Consider the following 13430-nt stretch of genomic DNA (forward strand, 5'->3'; position numbering starts at 1 on the left):
AAAGTGTGAAACAACTGAAAATATGTCTTATATTCTAGGTTCCTCAAAGTAGCCAACTTTTGCTTTGATGACTGCTTTGCACACTCTTGGCATTCTCTTGATGAGCTTCAAGAGGTAGTCACCGGAAATGGTTTTCACTTCATAGGTGTGCCCTGTCAGGTTTAATAAGTGGGATTTCTTGCCTTATAAATGGGGTTGGGACCATCAGTTGTGTTGTGCAGAAGTCTGGTGGATACACAGCTGATAGTCCTACTGAATAGACTGTTAGAATTTGGATTTTGGCAAGAAAAAAGCAGCTAAGTAAAGAAAAACGAGTGGCCATCATTACTTTAAGAAATGAAGGTCAGTCAGTCCGAAAAATTGGGCAAACTTTGAATGTGTCCCCAAGTGCGGTTGCAAAAACCATCAAGCGCTACAAAGAAACTGGCTCACATGAGGACCGCCCCAGGAAAGGAAGACCAAGAGTCACCTCTGCTTCTGAGGATAAGTTTATCGTAGTCACCAACCTCAGAAATCGCAGGTTAACAGCAGCTCAGATTAGAGACCAGGTCAATGCCACACAGAGTTCTAGCAGCACACACATCTCTACAACAACTGTTAAGAGGAGACTTTATGCAGCAGGCATTCATGGTAAAATAGCTACTAGGAAACCACTGCTAAGGACAGGCAAAGAGCAGAAGAGACTTGTTTGGGCTAAAGAACACAAGGAATGGACATTAGATCAGTGGAAATCTGTGCTTTGGTCTGATGAGTCCAAATTTGAGATCTTTGGTTCCAACCACCATGTCTTAGTGCGACGCAGAAAAGGTGAACGGATGGACTCTACATGCCTGGTTCCCACCGTGAAGCATGGAGGAGGAGGTGTGATGGTGTGGGGGTGCTTTGCTGGTGACACTGTTGGGGATTTATTCAAAACTGAAGGCATACTGAACCAGCATGGCTACCACAGCATCTTGCAGCGGCATGCTATTCCATCCGGTTTGCGTTTAGTTGGACCATCACTTTTATTTTAACAGGACAATGACCCCAAACACACCACCAGGCTGTGTAAGGGCTATTTGACCAAGAAGTAGAGTGATGGGGTGCTATGCCAGATGACCTGGCCTCCACAGTCACCAGACCTGAACCCAATCAAGTTGGTTTGGGGTGTGCTGGACCGCAGAGTGAAGGCAAAAGGGCCAACAAGTGCTAAGCATCTCTGGGAACTCCTTCAAGATTGTTGGAAGACCATTTCAGGTGACTACCTCTTCAAGCTCATCAAGAGAATGCCAAGAGTGTGCAAAGCAGTCATCAAAGCAAAAGGTGGCTACTTTGAAGAACCTAGAATATAAGACATATTTTCAGTTGTTTCACACTTTTTTGTTAAGTATTTAATTCCACATGTGTCAATTCATAGTTTTGATGCCTTCAGTGTGAATGTACAATTTTCAAAGTGATGAAAATACAGAAAAATCTTTAAATGAGAAGGTGTGTCCAAACTTTTGGTCTGTACTGTATACTACAAAAAATATTTTAATTACTTTTTAAAGTGTTGTCCCTTTCTTTAAAAAGGGTCCTTTGATAAGCTGATTATCATGGCAAGTTACTTTTAAAGTATACATACAATCACTTTTGTGGTCTAAAGTTGTGCATGAAAAGTTCACTATGCCACCAATACATTTGTAATAAAAGGCAATTGTACATGGGAAATTTTTGAAAAAAGATTATGGTATTGTGTAGAATATTGGTGCATTAAAGGGTTGCAATATAGTATATGACCATTGGGAGTCACACCAGCGGGACCACCAATGATGACAGATATCATGCACACCCAACAGTGGAATATAAATGTTACAATTTCTATTCAAAGTCTTTTGGGTCTGACTAAGACAAGTACACTTCTTGGCTATCTCGGTCACTCCTAAAGACTTTAAAGGAGTTGAAATGCACATTCTCAACTGCTTTTCCATTCAAGTGGGGGACATGCTGACCCAATCTCTTGATATGTGTCACAGCTGTGGCTTTTCATACACTTAAATGTTTTTGATAAGTGATTTGATTTTGGGACCACCCCATTAATGGTGTTGTCACATTCTATTAAATAATTTTGCAATGGATATCTTATAAACAAAAATCCTCTCTTTTCTCAAGAATAATCTATTTGAAGTGAAAGCTTTCTTAGGCATGCTAGGCAAGAAGCACACAGGGGCTCTATAGCTGGATCTGGCAAGCTTCAGAGCACTTGTTCCGCAAGCTGCAGAGGCAAAGCTGCCTGAGCTAGCAACATGGGGGAGGACACAGCTCCACTGTCAACCTCCACGAGTGCACCAGACCACGCAGTCGGTAAGCTATGAGTCAGAGGAGATGGATGCTCCTGAGGAAAGAAAATGATAGAATCCATTTAATTGCACAGTAAATCCCCCTCTACCTCCTGAAGAAAATAAGACTATTAATGTTGAGTGAGCATTAAAATGCTCGGGTGCTCGAAGCTCGGGCCAAGCTCACCGTGATACTCGGGTGCTCGACCCGAGCAACGAGCCCAATTTTAGTTTATGGGAGACCCGAGCATTTTTTGCGGCGGCACCCCCGGCAGTCTGTAGAAAGCCTAAAAAGTGCCCAAAACGATAGTGACAGTACTCAAAAGACATGGGGGCAGCATGGGGATCGCCCCAGGAAGCATTTCTGACCCCCAAGTCACTGCTGTCAACAACGTGGTCAGAGGTATTAAGCCACTTTTACGGGCTCACAATAAAACGTTCAAAAACGAAACTGAAATGGTTTACCGGTGAAATATGTTAAGGAATTTCCTTTCCAGGGTAAAGACTTGTGTATAAGGTAAAATAAATAACCAAAAACAAAAATACTCCTGCACACCTTGGGCTATGTTCACAAGTAGCATTTTTCAAATGCATTCACCGGGAAATGTCATTTTAACATTTTACAACCTTATCTGGCCATGTGCTGTGTGACACATGCATACAGTGCAGAAAAGACATGGGAACAGCATGGGGAAGACCCCTGGAAGCATCTCTGACTCCCAGGTCACTGCCTAAAAGTGTGCCCATCAGAAATGATCCTTGCCGCATCAGAAGATGCAGACTTGCAACTATCCCCGTGCAAGTCCTTGTCCCAGGGCAGTGTTCAATTGTACCTCCCCCATTCCTTGCAATGCAAGCGCAAATATGCAGCCAACCATCCACCACCCGCAGGCTGCAATACCATACTGCTAGCTTTCACTTGAAATGGGGCCTTTTAGTTTGGAGGAGGCCGAAGCTGGCCACTACCTCATGGCTGCTTCGGCAGCGAGGTATCCATATTCAGTCCCCAGCCGCCCGGCGGCCGGGTGTCCACGCTCAGTCCCCGGCCGCCAGGGGACGGCCGGGTGTCCATACTCGGTCCCCAGCCGCCTGGGGGCGGCCGGGTGTCCATAAACGGTCACCAGCCGCCCCTATTTCTCCTGTCACCTTCCCCCACACTTTTCTTAGCCTGGCCTGCTTTAGGGCAGCATTGTACAAGCCCACCAGAGAACCAGACTCCTCCGGTGGGTCCTGGCTTCTCCATCAGGGGAGTTGAGAGTACCTAAGTGAGGAGCATGATGATGATGATACAAGTTAGCATCTGCTTTGTTTTCTTTTAATGCAAGCGTAAGTGTGCAGCCTGCCACCCACCCACCCCCAGGCTACAATGCCATACTGCTAGCTTGCACTTGAAATGGGGCCTTTTAGTTTGGAGGAGGCTGAAGCTGGCCACTACATCATAGCTGCTTCAGAGGCCTGATATCCATACTCAGTCCCCAGCCGCCCGGTGGCCGGGTGTCCACGCTCGGTCCCCAGCCGCCAGGGGGCGGCCGAGTGTCCATACTCGGTCCCCAGCCGTCCCACGGACGGGTGTCCACACACGGTCCCCAGCCGCCTGGGGGCGGCCGGGTGTCCATAAATGGTCCCCAGCCGCCCCTATTTCTCCTGTCACCTTCCCCCACACTTTTCTTAGCCAGGCCTGCTTTAGGGCAGCATTGGACGAGACCACCAGAGAACCAGACTCCTCCGGTGGGCCCTGGCTTCTCCATTAGGGGAGTTGAGAGTGCCCAGGTGAGGAGCATGATGATGATGATAGAAGTTAGCATCTGCTTTGTTTTCTTGGAATGCAAGCGCATGTATGTAGTAGCGGCTAGGCCTGAGGTGGTCAGCGTTTTGGCGCATATCCTACCTCCTCCGAGGATTGCTGGATGTTTCCTGCTACTATCCCAGTTCTATGACTCCTGTTAAAATAAAGCTTCAGGTGATAAATGATGGATGAGGTGGTGGCAAAGGAGAAAGAGCAGGAGGAACAGGGACCATTCAAATCAATATCAGGCCAGTCAACCACACATGTCTTGTAGGATATGTTTCTGAAGCAAAAGGAGCGGCTCGGCTACACAGTTATAGGGCATACAGTGAGTGCAATGCCTACCAAAAATTTCTAGGCACTCCAATGCCCCTTGGAAGTGACATGGAGGTCAGAGGGCCTTAACTAAACCGTTTTTTCCATTTATAGCAACTGGGTCTCCTGTACACTGTTGGACTAAGCAGTGAATAGAAGACTTTCCAAAAATTATGAGGAACTGCAATGCCCCTTGAAACAGACGTGGATTACAGCGTACTAAAAACCTTCTGCCCATTATTGGGGAGTGGGTCTCCCTTAGTTTTCACCTTTACAATGAAAAGCAAAAGCTGACTAAAATTTGGAGGAAATGCAATGCCCGTTGGAAGAGTCGTGGACTTTAGAGGTAATTAAAAACAACATTTCAATGCCCCATCGAAGAGCTGTGGAGTTCAGAGTGTTTTAAGAAGACGCTTTTAATGCCCCTTTGAAGAGACGTGGAGGTCACAGTAGCTTAACAAGACGATTTAATGCCCCTTGGAAAAGTGGTGGAGGTCACAGTAGCTTAACAAGACGGTTTGAATGTCCCTTGGAAAAGTGATGGAGGTCGCAGTAGCTTAACAAGACGGTTTTAATGCCCCTTACAAGAGCCATACAGTACTGCATCTTAAAAACATTATTCCCATTATTGGGGAGTGGGTTTCCCATAGTCTTTGCTTATGCCTTCCAAGCAAAATCTGCAAAAAATTAGGACGGAGGAACTTGCAATGCCCCTTACAAGAGCCATGCAGTACAGCATATTACAAACATTATTCCCATTATTGGGGAGTGGGTCTCCCATAGTCTTTGCTTATGCCTTCCAAGCAAAAGCTGCCAAAAATTAGGACGAAGGAATTTGCAATGCCCCTTACAAGAGCCATGCAGTACAGCATATTACAAACATTATTCCCATTATTGGGGAGTGGGTCTCCCATAGTCTTTGCTTATGCCTTCCAAGCAAAATCTGCAAAAAATTAGGACGGAGGAACTTGCAATGCCCCTTACAAGAGCCATGCAGTACAGCATATTACAAACATTATTCCCATTATTGGGGAGTGGGTCTCCCATAGTCTTTGCTTATGCCTTCCAAGCAAAAGCTGCCAAAAATTAGGACGGAGGAATTTGCAATGCCCCTTACAAGAGCCATGCAGTACAGCATATTACAAACATTATTCCCATTATTGGGGAGTGGGTCTCCCATAGTCTTTGCTTATGCCTTCCAAGCAAAATCTGCAAAAAATTAGGACGGAGGAACATGCAATGCCCCTTACAAGAGCCATGCAGAACAGCATATTACAAACATTATTTCCATTATTGGGGAGTGGGTCTCCCATAGTCTTTACTTATGCATTCCAAGCAAAATCTGCCAAATTTAGGATGGAGGAACCTGCAATGCCCCTTACAAGAGCCATGCAGTACAGCATGTTACAAACATTATTCCCATTATTGGGGAGTGGGTCTCCCTTAGTCTTTGCTTATGCCTTCCAAGCAAAAGCTGCCAAAAATTAGGACGGAGGAACTTGCAATGCCCCATACAAGAGCCATGCAGTACAGCATATTACAAACATTATTCCCATTATTGGGGAGTGGGTCTCCCATAGTCTTTGCTTAAGCCTTCCAAGCAAAAGCTGCCAAAAATTAGGATGGAGGAACTTGCAATGCCCCTTACAAGAGCCATGCAGTACAGCATATTACAAACATTATTCCCATTATTGGGGAGTGGGTCTCCTATAGTCTTTGCTTATGCCTTCCAAGCAAAATCTGCCAAAAATTTGGACGGAGGAACTTGCAATGCCCCTTACAAGAGCCATGCAGTACAGCATATTACAAACATTATTCCCATTATTGGGCAGTAGGTCTCCCATAGTCTTTGCTTATGCCTTCAAAGCAAAATCTGCCAAAAATTAGTACGGAGGAACTTGCAATGCCCCTTACAAGAGCCATGCAGTAAAGCATATTACAAACATTATTCCCATTATTGGGGAGTGGGTCTCCCATATTCTTTGCTCATGCCTTCAAAGCAAAAGCTGCCAAAATTTAGGATGGAGGAACTTGCAATGCCCCTTACAAGAGCTATGGAGTGCAGCATATTACAAACATTATTCCCATTATTGGGGAGTGGGTCTCCCATAGTCTTTGCTTATGCCTTCCAAGCAAAATCTGCAAAAAATTAGGACGGAGGAACTTGCATTGCCCCTTACAAGAGCCATGCAGTACAGCATATTACAAGCATTATTCCCATTATTGGGGAGTGGGTCTCCCATAGTCTTTACTTATGCCTTCCAAGCAAAATCTGCCAAATTTAGGATGGAGGAACTTGCAATGCCCCTTACAAGAGCCATGCAGTACAGCATGTTACAAACATTATTCCCATTATTGGGGAGTGGGTCTCCCTTAGTCTTTGCTTATGCCTTCCAAGCAAAAGCTGCCAAAAATTAGGACGGAGGAACTTGCAATGCCCCATACAAGAGCCATGCAGTACAGCATATTGCAAACATTATTCCCATTATTGGGGAGTGGGTCTCCCATAGTCTTTGCTTAAGCCTTCCAAGCAAAAGCTGCCAAAAATTAGGATGGAGGAACTTGCAATGCCCCTTACAAGAGCCATGCAGTACAGCATATTACCAACATTATTCCCATTATTGGGGAGTGGGTCTCCCATAGTCTTTGCTTATGCCTTCCAAGCAAAATCTGCCAAAAATTTGGACGGAGGAACTTGCAATGCCCCTTACAAGAGCCATGCAGTACAGCATATTACAAACATTTTTCCCATTATTGGGCAGTAGGTATCCCATAGTCTTTGCTTATGCCTTCAAAGCAAAATCTGCCAAAAATTAGTATGGAGGAACTTGCAATGCCCCTTACAAGAGCCATGCAGTACAGCATGTTACAAACATTATTCCCATTATTGGGGAGTGGGTCTCCCTTAGTCTTTACTTATGCCTTCCAAGCAAAAGGTGCCAAAAATTTGGACGGAGGAACTTGCAATGCCCTTACAAGAGCCATGCAGTACAGCATGTTACAAACATTATTCCCATTATTGGGGAGTGGGTCTCCCATAGTCTTTGCTTATGCCTTCCAAGCAAAAGCTGCCAAAAATTAGAACGGAGGAACTTGCAATGCCCCTTACAAGAGCCATGCAGTACAGCATATTGCAAACATTATTCCCATTATTGGGGAGTGGGTCTCCCATCGTCTTTGCTTATGCCTTCCAAGCAAAATCTGCCAAAAATTAGGATGGAGGAACTTGCAATGCCCCTTACAAGAGCCATGCAGTACAGCATATTACAAACATTATTCCCATTATTGGGGAGTGGGTCTCCCATAGACTTTGCTTATGCCTTCCAAGCAAAAGCTGCCAAAAATTAGGACGGAGGAACTTGCGATTCCCCTTACAAGAGCCATGCAGTACAGCATATTACAAACATTATTCCCATTATTGGGGAGTAGGTCTCCCATCGTCTTTGTTATGCCTTCCAAGCAAAATCTGCCAAAAATTAGGATGGAGGAACTTGCAATGCCCCTTACAAGAGCCATGCAGTACAGCATGTTACAAACATTATTCCCATTATTGGGGAGTGGGTCTCCCTTAGTCTTTACTTATGCCTTCCAAGCAAAAGCTGCCAAAAATTAGGACGAAGGAACTTGCAATGCCCCTTACAAGAGTCATGCAGTGCAGCATGTTACAAACATTATTCCCATTATTGGGGAGTGGGTCTCCCCTAGTCTTTGCTTATGCCTTCCAAGCAAAAGCTGTCAAAAATTAGGACGGAGGAACTTGCAATGCCCCTTACAAGAGCCATGCAGTACAGCATATTACAAACATTAATCCCATTATTGGGGAGTGGGTCTCCCATAGTCTTTGCTTATGCCTTCCAAGCAAAAGCTGCCAAAAATTAGGACGGAGGAACTTGCAATGCCCCTTACAAGAGCCATGCAGTACAGCATATTACAAACATTATTCCCATTATTGGGGAGTGGTTCTCCCATAGTCTTTGCTTATGCCTTCCAAGCAAAAGCTGCCAAAAATTAGGATGGAGGAACTTGCGATTCCCCTTACAAGAGCCATGCAGTACAGCATATTGCAAACATTATTCCCATTATTGGGGAGTGGGTGTCCCATCGTCTTTGCTTATGCCTTCCAAGCAAAATCTGCCAAAAATTAGGATGGAGGAACTTGCAATGCCCCTTACAAGAGCCATGCAGTACAGCATATTACATACATTATTCCCATTATTGGGGAGTGGGTCTCCCATAGACTTTGCTTATGCCTTCCAAGCAAAAGCTGCCAAAAATTAGGAGAAAATGCAATGCCCGTTCGAATAGTCGTGGAGGCTAGAGTTAATTAAAAACATCATTTCAATGCCCCTTGGAAGAGCTGTGGAGTTCACAGTAGTTTAACAAGATGCTTTTAATGCCCCTCGGAAGAGACGTGGAGGTCGAAGTAGCTTAACAAGATGGTTTTAATGCCCCTTGAAAAAGTGGTGGAGGTCGCAGTAGCTTAACAAGACGGTTTTAATGCCCCTCGGAAGAGACGTGGAGGTCGCAGTAGCTTAACAAGACGGTTATGTCAATGCACCTCCCGAAATAACACATTGGATTTGACTTTATGTTACTCTGCTGTCATTTGGTGGTGATGAGAAGTCTGGCCCAGTCCAGCCCTTGTTCATTTTGATAAGGGTCAGCTTGTTAGCATTGTCAGTTGACAGGCGAGTGCGCTTATCAGTTATAATTCCCCCAGCGGCACTAAAAACATGCTCCGATAACACGCTAATGGCAGGGCAGGCCAGGACCTACAAGGCGTACAGAGCGAGTTCATTCCAAGTGTCCAGATTGGATACCCAATAATTAAAAGGCACAGAGGAATCACGGAGGACGCTGGTACGGTCGGCAAGGTTCTTCCTCACCATCTTTTGAAACTTTCCACTCCTGGTGAGAGCACCTCGCGCCTCAGGGTCTGTCCGAAGGGAGGGTCTGAGAAAACTGTCCCTGAACATTGACAGTGTTCCCCTGCCTCTGCTGGATTGGAGCTGCGTCTCTCTCGCATGTACTCCTTGGTTGGGCAATGAACTGTGACCTATACCGCTAGCGTGTTCAGATGGGAAATTTTTTTAACAGTCCTGCAGCAAGGGCCTTCTGGTACTGCCCCATTTTTGTAGACCTCTCCACCTCAGGAATAAGAGAGTGAAAGTTCTCCTTGTAGTGAGGGTCTAAAAGTGTCACCAACCAGTAATGACTGTCACGCAACATTCTGACAACGCGAGGGTCACAGTTAAGGCAACGTAACATAATTTCTGCCATGCGTGCCAGACTGGTAACGGGCAAGACTTCCTTGTCCTCACCAAGATGACGACTGACCATGATCTCCTCCTCCTCCTCATCCCTCCTGTCCTCAGGCCACCCATGCTGAACCGACGGTATGACAGTTGTACAGGTACTACCGCCTACAGCGCATGATACCAGCTCCTGTTCTTCCTCCTCCTCTTCCTCCGCCTCCTCTCCCTCATTGTCCCCCAATGCACGTTGTGATGAGATGAGGCTGGGCTGTGTGTAATTGACCGCTACGGCTTCTTGATCCATCTCATCATACTCTGGCAGCAATGCCTCCTCTTTAATTCTCTGCAGAGAGCATTGCAAAAGACAGACAAGTGGAATGCTGATGCTAATGATGGCGTCATCACCACTCACCATCTTGGTGGACTCCTCAAAGTTTGTCAAGATGGTACACATGTCTGACATCCAGGTCCACTCCTGAGGTGTTATGTGTGGAATATGACCTGAATATCGACGGCCTTGTTGCAGCTGGTACTCCACAACTGCTCTCTTCTGCTCACAAATCCTTTGCAACATGTGGAGGGTAGAGTTCCAACGCATGGGGACATCATACACCAGTCGGTGTGACGGAAGCTGCAAATTCTGCTGCAACACAGCAAGGGCGGTGGAAGCTGTAGCCGACTTGCGAAAATGAGCTGAAAGGTGGCGTACTTTGATGAGCAGATCTGGCAACTCGGGGCACGATTTAAGAAACTGCTGAATCATGAGGTTAAACACATGAGCCAGGCATGGTAGATGTGTGATCTCGCCTCGCCTCAGAGCCACCACCAGGTTACAGCCATTGTCACACACGACCATGCCTGGATGTAGGTTCAGCGGTCTCAGCCACAGATCGGCCTGCTCTTTCACAGCTGTCCACAACTCACAAGCAGTGTGAGGTTTCTCACCTAAGCTTATGAGTTTCAGCACAGCCTGTTGTAGCTTGGCGGAGGCAGTACTGCAGTGCTTCGAGCTTGTAACTGATGTGGTGATATCTGAGATGGAGGCTGAACATGAGGAGGAGGAGGAGGATGATGCGCAGGAGCTGTACACTGTGGGGGCAACTCTGACTGACATAGGGCCCGCAATCCTCGGTGTGGGGAGGATGTGTTCCGTCCCAAGGTCCGAATGGGTCCCGGCTTCCACTATGTTTACCCAGTGTGCCGTCAGGGAGATGTACCATTCCTGGCCACAAGCACTTGTCCACGTGTCCGTTGTTAGGTGGACTCTCCCAGTAACTGCGCTGTTGAGGGCACGGCAGATGTTTTGGGACACGTGCTTGTGTAGTGCGGGGATGCCACACCAGGCAAAATAGTGTCGACTGGGGACCGAGTACCGAGGGACGGCCACCGCCATAAGGTTGCGGAAGGATTCCGTCTCCACCAGCCTAAAAGGCATCATTTCCAATGCAAACAGTCGTGAAATGTGCGAATTTAGGACTGTGGCCTGTGGGGCGTTGACTGCGAATTTCTGCTTTCGTTCAAAGGTCTGGGATATGGACAATTGAACGCTGCGGTGGGACGTGGACGTGGACGTTGATGCTGTTTCTTGAGAAACTGCCATAACAAGTGAAGACTGAGAGGAGGGGGCATCTTTGCATGCAGTATGGACAGTGGATTGCCTTGCACACACAACAGGGGGTTCTATTGCACGCACAACAGTGGAAAAAGCAGTGGTGACACCCGTTGAGACTGGTCGTGGACCCTAGGGTTTACCCCACAAAGTCGGGTGCTTTGCTGCCATGTGCCTGATCATGCTGGTGGTGGTCAGGCTGGTAGTTTTGTCATGCCTGCTGATGCTGGCATGGCAGGTGGTACAAATGGCCTTTTTGGGGTTATCAGCAGAGTCTTTAAAAAAATTCCAGACTCTGGAAGACCTACAGGTTGTACTGGCAGCGTCCCTCATGTTGGTGTTACGGGGAACTGTTGCCTGCCTTCTGTGTGCGGCCACCACACTGATTCTTCCTGCCTGTTGGGGTACTCTGCCTCCCTCACCCTGTGTGCTGCTGGCCTCGCTCTGCATGTCCTCCTACCACTTTGGGTCAGTTACTAGATCATCCACCACCTCCTCCTCTTCCACTTGTGCACCACGATCCTCCTCCTCACTTCCTGGCAATTGTGTCTTGTCATCATCCACCTCTTGTGACAAATTTCCAGCGTCGCCTTCCTGTGGCCGTGGCTGTTCAAATATTTGGCCATCGCTACATGGGATCTCCTCTTCCACCACTTCAAGCGGAGCAGGCGAGGGGCACAAATATGGAAATGGACCAGTGAACAGCTCTTCAGAGTGCCCAACTGTGGGATCAGTTGCTGTCTGAGGACATTTGGCATGGTGGGAGGAAGGAGCATCAGGGTGAGGAGGAGTATGCGGTCGAGACTCACGGCTACTAAGACTTGACCATGTGGAAGACAGACCGGAGGTGGTGGTGCCCAGGTGACTGGAAGTATTATCTGCTATCCAATTAATAACCTGTTCACACTGATCAGTTGGCAATAGGGGTGTTGTTGTGTGCTTCCCTAGTAATTCGGTCAAGAACTGGAAGCTAGAAGATGTGGCTGTTGGTTGTGGCACATTTTCACCTTGGCCAGGGCCCGTCCTCTGCACGCACCATCACCAGAACGTCACGTTCCATGTCCCTTGCCCATTGTAAATGAAGTAAAATAGCTTACACTCACACTATCAATGGCAAAAGGGTAATAAAAAGGATATTAGAACCATGGAAGAGGAAAACCACAGTTCTAGTTCTCTGGCCAACACCAGAATCTTTTAAACAGATATATTTGTGTCTGAACAGTCAGCGAAACACTCAAACTGTTTATTTTTATGTTAAAAAGGCAAAAAGGTGGATTACACCCAGATTTGAACCCGTGGAAGAGGAAAACCTCAGTTCTAGTTCTCTGGCCTACACCAGAATCTTTTAAACAGATATATTTGTGTCTGAACAGTCAGCGAGACACTCAAACTGTTTTTTTTTATGTAAAAAAGGCAAAAAGGTGGATTACACCCAGATTTGAACCGTGGAAGAGGAAAACCACAGTTCTAGTTCTTTGGCCTACGCCTGAATCTTTTAAACAGATATATTTGTGTCTGAACAGTCACCGAGACACTCAAACTGTTTTTTTTTATGGAAAAAAGGCAAAAAGGTGGATAACACCCAGATTTGAACCGTGGAAGAGGAAAACCTCAGTTCTAATTTCCTGGCGTATACCAGACTTTTTTAAATAGATATATTTGTGTTTGAACAGTCAGCGAGACACTCAAACTGTTTTTTTTTATGGAAAAAAGGCAAAAAAGTGTATAATACAGAAATTTGAACCGTGGAACTGCAAAACCACAGTTCTAGTTATCTGGCTGAAACCAGACTCTTTTAAACAGATAAATTTGTGTCTGAACACTCACAGACACACTAAATTTTTTTTGGGGGGGGCGGAAAAAATACCAAAAGGTTAATAAGATGGGTATTTGCACAGTCTGACTGAGAGAAAAAAAAAAAAAGAGGATTTAGATGAAAAAAAAAGGATTTTTCCTGGCCCCTGAGACCTGGGGCTAAGTCTATCAATTTGAGCAGCAGCAGCACACAGGACTGTAATGCAGTGTTTGTTGGTATAACCACTGCATCTCCTATACAGCCTGCCTGCCTGCCTGATATCTGGGATGGATATTAGTCCTCAGAAGGACTGTTTGTTTGATTTTGCAGGCTTTAGAGACCCTACACTATCTATTTTGCAGTATAAATCTCT

This window comes from Phyllobates terribilis, unplaced genomic scaffold (assembly GCF_046119375.1).
Source record: "Phyllobates terribilis strain yellow unplaced genomic scaffold, ASM4611937v1 Scaffold_1__5_contigs__length_1240528914, whole genome shotgun sequence".
NCBI lineage: Eukaryota > Metazoa > Chordata > Amphibia > Anura > Dendrobatidae > Phyllobates > Phyllobates terribilis.